The sequence below is a fragment of the Nicotiana attenuata genome, unplaced genomic scaffold (genome assembly GCF_001879085.1).
Source record: "Nicotiana attenuata strain UT unplaced genomic scaffold, NIATTr2, whole genome shotgun sequence".
NCBI classification, from domain to species: Eukaryota; Viridiplantae; Streptophyta; class Magnoliopsida; order Solanales; family Solanaceae; genus Nicotiana; species Nicotiana attenuata.
Window position 1 is genome coordinate 282,210 of NW_017670992.1, and position 9,934 is coordinate 292,143.

At 37.5% G+C, this 9,934-nt stretch overlaps 2 long non-coding RNA genes across 2 annotated transcripts in view; both read left to right on the forward strand.

Moving 5' to 3' along the window:
- The window catches only part of LOC109245064, a 13,336-nt gene extending 13,074 nt beyond the window's left edge, over positions 1 to 262 (forward strand). The window contains exon 4 of the long non-coding RNA XR_002070775.1: positions 229 to 262. This is a non-coding gene — a long non-coding RNA (uncharacterized LOC109245064). The remainder of the gene's footprint in view (positions 1 to 228) is intronic.
- Positions 263 to 1,939: 1,677 nt separating this feature from the next.
- Positions 1,940 to 3,425, forward strand: LOC109245065. Its single transcript, XR_002070776.1, has 5 exons — positions 1,940 to 2,373; positions 2,509 to 2,570; positions 2,666 to 2,859; positions 2,949 to 3,106; positions 3,199 to 3,425. It is a non-coding gene; the product is annotated as an uncharacterized LOC109245065 (long non-coding RNA).
- The last annotated feature ends 6,509 nt before the right edge of the window (positions 3,426 to 9,934 follow it).

The following is a 9,934-nucleotide window of genomic DNA, read 5'->3' on the forward strand; positions in this document are numbered from 1 at the left end:
ATTACGATCGGAATATCGGTAGCCCAATACTCCCCGTAGCATGCCTTCCCCTCCCCACCTTTAACTGTAAATATTTGCTTTTATTTTTCGTTGTATATGTTTTAACTGCACAGGTTTATTTGGTAGTCTGGTCCTAGCCTCGTCACTACTTCGCCGGGGTTAGGCCAGGCACTTGCCAGCACATGGGGTCGGTTGTGCTGATACTACACTCTATACTCTTTTGTGCAGATCCCGATACTGTAGTTTTCGGACCGCAGTGAGGTTACTGCTTCCAGTTCACCAGGCGACCCGAGGTAGTCCTGCAGGCGTCCGCAGGCCTTGGCGTCTCCTTCTATCCTTTCATTGTGTTTCTTTCATGTACTCCAGAGACAGTGTTGTTTTAAATCTTTCAAACCTTTATTTGTAGTATTCCTAGACAGTTTGTGAAATTGTGACACTAAATTCTGGGTAGTATCGTACGTCAGATTATGTAGCAATGTTTGGTTAAACTATTAAGTTTCCGTCTTCCGCATTTCTGGTTATTTAATTTATTCCGATGTTTAATAACTTATTACTTTGAATTGTTGAACATGCTTAATAAAAAGGGTAATGAATTTATAATACTTGACTTGCCTAGCTTTCACGAGTAGGCGCCATTACGACTCCCGAGGGTGGGAAATCCGGGTCGTGACATTAGAAGATTGGCCTACACATTCAGCACCTGTTTCAATTTGGACATCATGTAAAGCTGCAAAAGATGTTTGGATTGCTACTGCATTGTGAGTCCAACAGCACCAATCTCCTTAGTTAAAATTTTCTGTTACATTTTACTATCTAAGGAGTTGGTTTTTCCATTGATTAACGTTGCCTCATCTTCCCCCTGTTGCAGCTTATTCCCAGCGTCCTTCACATCATGGTCATGCTCAACCACCAAAGCATCAAAAGTTGCCCCTGCCTTGATATCACCAACTATGACAGACTCTTTTACCACTTTATCTGGTAAATCAGAAATGTTCAGGCGCTGCTGGTTTTCTGCATTGTCTGGTGTCTTTGAATGACAGTATTTTGAGGCTGCCTCAAGTTCAATATGCTGCACTCTCTTCCCAACGTCATCTACAGCAGATTCATTTACCAAAGCAGCAAAGGAGTTAGAGATACTAAGTACCTTTGGTGTGTTTCCCAGATTTGTACCAAATGGAATGTTATTATTTCTCAGAAAGGGACTTGTTCGACCACCTTTTTTCTTTGACATCTGCTGTTGTTTTGTGCTGACTTGGAAGTCAAAGGCTATCAAACCTGTTGTTGTTTCAACTGCAGCAGCTGGTTTAACACTCCTATGTACAGCTCGATCAGCAAAATAATTCAATGCAACAGTATCAACCAATTTCGAACCAGTAGTGACTGGTTCTTTTCCAACTTTTTCAATCTGTTTGCCCTAGCAACTGGAGCAGGCTCCTCTTTAGAAATTTGCCCATATCCTTTAGTACTAACCTCAGCTTCAACATCAGCAGTTTTTTCTGCTTTAGCTGCATCAGCCATGCTTGAGAAATGAATCACCTGCCCTACCTTTGCATTAAATATTTGATGCCTAGTTTTATCAGATTGTTGCCCTGAACCTGACCCCTAGCATCCACAGATGAGAAAGGAACCAAAGAAGTAAAACTTTCCAGTTCTTGCTCCTCATTTTGCACAGCAGTACCAATCATTTCTGCTTGTTTTTCAACTGCAACATTAGCCTTAGTAACCCCAGTTGATACTCGATCACTCATAGGATCGATATATGTTCAAAGTTTATGTGGTTTCATTTAGATGAATTTTAATTGGAGAAACATGGTTAGTAAGGATTCATAAGCCGACCTGAACTTGTTTCGGACTAAGGCAGTGTAGCTATTATTGTATGTAGTTTAAATTAAAGTTAATTACTGTATGCGACTGTAGCGATGTTTTATTGCATTTTCTGGTTAATAATGTTAATATCATGCTGGAATATGTCGAATAATGCAGTGGTTCACCAATCCATGAAGGGTCTGATATGCTTATAGATAGTTTGGGAGGAGGGAAGCTAGATCGTATGTTGTGTCAAACAGCATCCCAAATAGCATGCAAAGTGATTGTTTTGGACTCAATGAAGAACTGCCCGGCAAGTGCATTAGTACGTGATTATGTGGTGAGAAGCTATGATGATAGTGTCTCCGTTAAAGAATTTGGGAAAAAGTTTGTTTTTGGTCAAATATATGTTTGTTGTTTTGACTATTCTGCAAGTTAATTTGAATGTTAAAGTTACATGAGGAGTTCTAACGAATGAGATCGAGCGGGTTGATGTCGCTACACTTGAGAAGCTTGAATGTCAAGGTGTGGATTGAACCTAAAGCCTCTACTATTCGTGTAATCTAGGTTAGTCTTTATATTCTATAAATTTGGATGAAACAACAATTTTTGCTTGCAGTGTTTTTTATTTTTAACTATTCAATTTTCTTATTCCTAGGATTATCAATCTTTGTTTGGTTCCATTATTGTACTTTGTAACAGGATAAATATCTTCAGAAGATCCACTTTTCTCAACATGCAATTATACATCCAAGATTATGCAGGTAGGCTTATAAAACTACTGTTCTAAATTTTCTTCCCCTTCTAATACATTTTCAATATTTTTCTTTCTACTGATGGAAACAAATGCTTAAAACAGATTGATAATCTTGAAAGTGCTAAACGAGCAGGGGATATCTGTTTGGTTATCCTCTGATGATAAAGAACAGGAGGCTGGCGTGTGATGGGCGTGGCAATGCTGTAGCTAACAGTGAGGAGGAGCTCTCTTCTGCAACTTATGATAATACGTCTATAATTATTTAATGATCAAGATGTACAAATTGACTCTTTTAGGTATTATGTATTTTTTTTTGCCAAACATTTGATGTTATTGCTTCATCATGCATATTTTGCAAAAAAAATTCACGTGATTGCTTTTTTAGTGTCTACCACAGGTATCATGGTGTGCTACAGGGTTGGAATAGTTTACTTAAGGTACATATAGCTGATGCAATCAACTAAAAGTTGCAACTTGAGGAGCTGACCAATCAAATTAATGAAAATTGGTTTCATTGGCCTTAATACTATGAGATCTGACAGAGTAAGTCAACTGCTGAAATTGAATTTCTGCATCTTTGGATATGATGGAATACATTTTTTATAGTAATGTGACATGACTTCTTCTTTTAACAGATCAAGTCAAGAACTTGAAGTCCGAAGAACCTATTCTTGAAGAATGCGCAAAGCAAGTTGAAGTATAATATGGTTTTTATTCTGTTAGCAATGGTTTAAAGATGTTGTCATTTGTACATCGTGCTACAATTCTGCTATCTATTTTTAGGAGTTAATAAAAGTAGTATCATGCTATAGACAGTGTGATCCTTCCGTTCTTTGTAATGACAATGAAATTTTATTGAGTATGAATTTTGATTATTTGAGATATTTTAAAATGTGTGGTTGTTGTATATATGTGTGTGAGAAAGCATATGGTAATGATTATTATTGAATAATTACAGGGAAAATATAAATTGGTCTAATTATATTTATTAAAATTTCACATCAGCGAAGGGAAATGTGATCTTTAAAAGTCTTTAACAACAGGATTATCAAATGGTTACATGTGCATTAGCGAAGGGAAATTTTGCAATTTGCGAAAGGAACATCGGCCACTAAATAGTAATAACGACGGGAAGCATTTTGGTCGTTAAAGGAATTTAACGACTGGATTCTAATCCGGTCGTTAACCTTTAACGACGGAGCGTTTAGCGACCGGCGACGACCAGATTTTGTTCGGTCGTTATTGACATATTGCGACTGGATTTGAACTTTTAACGACTGAATTTCCCTTCGCTAAAAGCCATTTTTCTTGTAGTGACTATCAATTCAGTGGGCTCGGATTAACTTTTGTTTCGTTTATATTTTCTGTTTATATGTTATTCTATCTTTTTCAGAATTAATTTACAAATACAATTTACTAACAAGCTTAAAGAATTTTATTATTTTCTGTATTTGTGTTATATTTACTGTTCTGGAGATTAAAACCTTTGTGGTTTTCTACCCCGTTGGAGATTAAAATTTACGTGATTTTAACGTTTGTTTGTGTCATTATTTTACAGAAATGACTAATGATAATGGAAACCAAGTTGTTTCGATGGTGGTTGCCAATGCGTCGACAAGCCGAACACCGGCATTGGCACCGACGGAAAAACCCGAAAAGTTTTCCGGGATTGATTTCAATCGGTGGCAGCAGAAGATGTTCTTCTACCTGACTACTTTAAGTCTACAGAAGTTCATTAAGGAAGATGTTCCTGTTCTGCCCGATAAAACTCCAGAGACTGAACGCTTTCTCGTGATTGAGGCATGGAAGCATTCTGATTTTCTGTGCAAGAATTATATCCTTAGCGGATTGGAGGACAATCTGTATAATGTCTACAGTGGCGTGGAGACGTCAAAAGAATTGTGGACTGCGCTTGAAAAGAAACATAAAACAGAAGATGCCGGGTTGAAATTTGTTGCCGCTAAGTTTTTGGACTACAAAATGGTAGATAGCAAGTCTGTTATTACCTAAGTCCAGGAGTTGCAAGTGATTATTCACGATCTCCTTGCTGAAGGTATAAATCGAATTAATACTGATGTTGAAAGTAGTAATTTTAGTATTTTTACTGACAGAATTTTCATTGAAGGTCTTGTCATCAATGAAGCATTCCAAGTAGCAGCAATGATTGAGAAGTTGTCTCCTTTGTGGAAGGACTTCAAAAGCTACTTGAAACACAAAAGCAAGGAGACGTCGCTTGAAGATCTCATTGTTCGGTTGAGAATTGAAGAGGAAAACAAAGCTGCTAAAAAGAGAGGCCGTGGAAACTCAACAATAATGGGAGCAAATATTGTTGAGGATACTTCTCAAAAAAAGAGAAAGATGAAGCACGCTTTTGGACCGAAAAGCAACCCAAGCAAGAAGCAGTTCAACGGAAATTGCTACAACTGTGGGAAAGCTGGACACAAATCTACGGAGTGCCGTNTGGAAAAAAAGGGGTGCAAACCATCCGGACCAGGAGATTTAAAGGGTTTGAACGAGAAAATAGCCCTTTTAATTTCAGAATCTAGAAGAGGGGAATCTAGATTGTCTAGGTTAATATTGTTACAACTAAATTGAGGATTTAGGGGGTTAGCCCAGCTAGAATGTGAGTGAGACGAAGTAAATATAGAGGTAAAATAGTTTTGAACATGAGACATACTTTGGCTATGATCATTTATCCAATTACCAGCATCATCTTTGAAGAAATTAATTTTGTTTCTTCTTTTCCTATTGGTGGCTGAGACATGGAAGAATTTTGTATTTGTGTCTCCATCATTGAGCCACAGGATTCTAGACCTAAGTTTCCAATAAGCTTCATCTATTTTTAGAATATCATTGAACTCATTTTTAAGGTCTAATTCTAAATTACGAAGGAAAGAGCTGGTAGTATAGCTATTGGAGGTTTGGATACCTTGGAGTCTAGCTAGCAATTTTCTCTTCCTTCCCATAATGTTACCAAAGGTGCTGTCTTTCCAAGGTTTTAATTTATCCACAAAATTAAGGCTGGCTTTGAAGTAATCACTATCATTCCAATTATTTCTTACTATTGTCTAGAAAACCGAATGTTTACACCAAAAGGTTTCTAGTCTAAAAGGAATATTATGGAGAGACCTATTTCTTGGGATCAATTCTATAAGAATAGGGTTGTGGTCAGAGTGGGTTCTAGGCAAGTGGATTATGGAGCTTTTAGGAAAGAGTTCAATCCATTCCTCATTTCCAAAAACTTTATCTAGTCTTTCTAGTATAAGACCTTTCTTATTATGTCTGTTGTTTGTCCAAGTATATTTGCTTCCTTTGAACCCTAGATAAAGCAAGTTACACTTATTGATTTTTGACCATATGAATGTAGCTCTACTATCCTTAATGGGTTTGCCACCAAATTTTTCACTAGCGGCTAGAATATCATTAAAGTCACCACCTACTAACCAAGGCCCTTTATAAGAGTTGCTAATATGTTCTAGATGATCCCACATAATATTTCTATTATGAATACAAGTACTAGCATATATATAAGTAAAAAGCCAAGGTTTATGTATGGGAAGTACCTCTATGGTTGCATGAATCTCTTGATTCCTACGTACTGCATTTTGAACGTTGATTACTTCATCCTTCCACATCATTACCATGCCTCCTGACTGACCCTCCGATGGAACTTCAATCATCTCAGTGAACCGAAATTCATTAAGCATGGCTGCATGGTTACCCATTCTTATTTCTAACAGTGTCACCATGCAGGGCCTATGTGTGTCAATCATCTCCGTAAAGTTTCTCCTGAAATTTTTATTATTCCCTCCCCTTATATTCCATATTATGAAATTTGTAGGATGATTCATTGGTATATTTGCTTCAGGGTTGACCATCACTCCATTCTCCCTTATCCCTCCCATTAGGACAAGGTTTCTTCTCATCGAAGGTACTAGGATCATCGCGTTGTTGCCCACTGTTGGGTAGTATGGAGGACGGATGTCCATCGAGCACTTGTATGGGGCTAACGGGCAGGTGAGCACATGCCTCTTCTCGTGCCTCTCCGTGAAGAGAAATTTTATTCCGTCTAGGCTTGAGATTTCTAGGGTTGGCCCTAAGTGTAGGTTTAGCTGGACGTCGTCCTCCTCCATTTCTGCCTCCACTGGACCGGGTATTGGGTCGGACTTTGGATGGTTGTTGTGGAGGTACTGGAGGGGGTGGAGGGGGGCTGGTATCTCTTGGTTCCCCTGGTTGATGTACCAAGGGAGAAAGATGGGATTGAGATGAGTATACATCTCTGTGGGAAAGAAGGGAAGGTCCAACGCAGCATTTTGAGGATTTATGGGGTTGAACTGGGGTGGCATGCTCCATTGCTCCCTCATTATCTGAGCCATTTGAGGGTTCAATGATGGATTCATTGGATGGATAATGTTGTTGAGCCAAATTTGGTAGAGGTAGTTGTTCATGGCCAACCTCATTCCCTCCGTAATGAGTTGTGCTAGGTATTGGGTGTTGTGGAGGGTCATTATAGCCTCTTGGCCGTTGATTGGAACTGTGAAGGATATTGCATGGCCCATGAGGCCTAGCTCCATCCAACTAGTGGGTTGGTAGTCTTGGGGTTAGGGAGGTTGGGCATAAATTATCTGGGGTTGTTCTTGAAGGTGAAGGGGGGAATGTTTTCCATGTTGTGGGGTCTTTGTTGGCGTAGAATTTGGATTAGACGATTCCTCCTTCGTAAGGATGAAGGAACTCTTGGCATTTTGGGTGGGGTAAAAAGTATTTAATGAACTGTTAGTAGGCGTGGGGTAAGGGGTAACAGAAAAGGGTAGCCGATTGGTGGAAGAACCAATGATTGTTTCTTCCAAATTTGTGTCTTTTGGGTGCTCTATGTCTTGATTTATAGGACCATTAATAGCTTCTTTTAGGTTTTCTAAGGGTGTGGCCATTTGGCTACCCTTTACTATGTCCGATGCCGTTTGGCCAACATACATGGTGGAAGTGATCTTGCCATATCTTAAGGAAGGATCTTGTTGAGATCCTTCGGATAACACAAGATTTTGGGTAGATTTTTGTTTTAGGGTGGGTGGGTGGGTGGGTGGGTGGGTTTAGAGAAGTAGGGGTAGGATTATTAGGAGGGTTAAAAGTGTCCGTTAAATAGCCATTTTGCATGGCATTGTTAGTATCTAAAAAGTTGGCATCATTTGATGCCACGATGGATTCACTCATACAAGTGTCAATGCCTTCCAATGCCAAGTCATCACTTAATTGAGTAAATTTATTTTTACTAAGAAAATTAGTATTAGCCGTGGTGGTTTTTGGCAAAACCATTTGCTTATTGTCTACGTAGTGGTTTTTGTTTAGAGTATTGGTTTGTTCTTTAGCAATAATAGGCTGGGTAGTAACTTTTAAGGGTTGATTAGGGGTAGGATGATCTTTAGTTTTATATTGAAGCAATTGAGTGTCCAAGTATTTACCTGTATTAGCATTGAAAAGTTTAACTGAAATACCTGGACCATGGTTGCCTTTAACTTGGTTGATGGTAGGTTGAGAAGGAAATTTTCTACCTTGATTTTTCCTTTTATTGAATGAAACAGTGATCCATTCTGCTTCATTATCTCCCTATGTAGTTGTAGGTTGATGAACTTGTCCTGCATGGAGAGGATCATTGCTTTGTTTCTTGATATAACTGCACTGCCTCATGGTATGACCAAAACGACCACAATTTTTGCAAAGAAAATCTTCCCCTTCATATTGAATGAATTGCTTATGTTGTACAACAAAGAGGTAGGGTTGGACTGGGATTTCCAGAGGAATTTCGACACAAATACTTGCATATCGACCTCTTAGGGTTGTTGATGTACATGTGTCAATTTTCAGTAAGCGTCCTATTGCATTGCCAATTTTTCTAGGATTTTACCATCGTAAAATTATGTTGGCAATTGGGGAAGCCTAATCCATACAGCGGAGGTAGTTAATTTTTCATTTTTGGCCACAAAATTTGATTTCCATCTGGAGATGGACAAGAAATGGCCATTTATAAACCATGGACCTAAGTGGATAGCTTTATCCATGTTTTCCTTCTTCTTGAATTTGATAATATAATAGTCTTCTCCAAGATCAATTAGAGAGAAGTCTTCCGTAGGATTCCATAGATCTTGAATTTTCCTTTTTAAATAATGATGAAGCATACGTTTCCCTACTAATTTGATTATGATAGAATATTTTCACGGTTCATAGATACGTTGTCTATCCTCCGTTGAAAGGAAAATTTTTATGACTCCTTCCTTTTTACCTTCTGGATCATGCACAATCTCCTTTTCTTCCATTGAGTTTGTAGTGTAGAGCATTTTCTCTTGTTCAATTGTAGGAGCAAAATCCATTGGGTTTGATTCCATCAATTTGTCCTTGAAGGATGTTGAACTTTCCAAATCATTTTATGGTGGGTAGTGATGGACTATATCAGGTGGTTTTGGGGATAGGCAAAGGGTTGGGAGTTCATCTTAGAGAGAAACTATAACAAAATAGTTTAACATATGTCAAATTCCAACATAATAATAGTAAGTTCCACTATCACTTAATATTAGAAAACATAATAAGTTTATAACCACATTCAACAACGAAATTTCACTTTAATTGCATCACTCATTATATGCCAAGTTTGTTAATGACTCATTATTTCTAATATTAGGAGGTGTAATTTCAAAAAATAGAATAATAAAATAAATAAAAAGTAAAATATAAGCAAGTACATTGAATCACAAGAAGTAAAGGTAGAGAAATAAAAGATAAATAATGTACAAAGAAAAATATAATTTAAAATTTAAAAAAGAGATAAAAAAGTAAAAATAAAATTAAAATATTAAAATAATAGAAATAAATTTATAAAGAAAATAAATTAAAATAAAACCAAAAATAAATAAACTAAAAAGCAACCTTGTAATTACACAGTGTAATTACCACCAATTCTCACCTTCCCCTTGAGAATTGGAGAGTGTAATTACGCCCCTCCAATTACCCCCAATTCCATGTTGACCAAGTAATTACTTGGCCAAACAAATATGCCAAACTGTGTAATTGCACCCAATTACACCCAAATCCAATTCTAAGGTGACTTTCCAAACAGGCTCTAAGGAAACACTGTGAATTCAGCGGGCTCAGATTAACTTTTGTTTCGTTTACATTTTCTGTTTATACGTTATTCTATCTTTTTCAGAATTAGTTTACAAATACAATTTTACTAACAATTAATACATATATTTAGTAAAATTTCCGATAAAAAGGTGTCGCTGTGACACTGCTTCAATTGAACGTGCGTCCGCCCCCGTCGACAAGACAATCTGGTTTATTCTTTTTCGTGTATCTTTCATCAGATTATAAATTCAGTTTGAA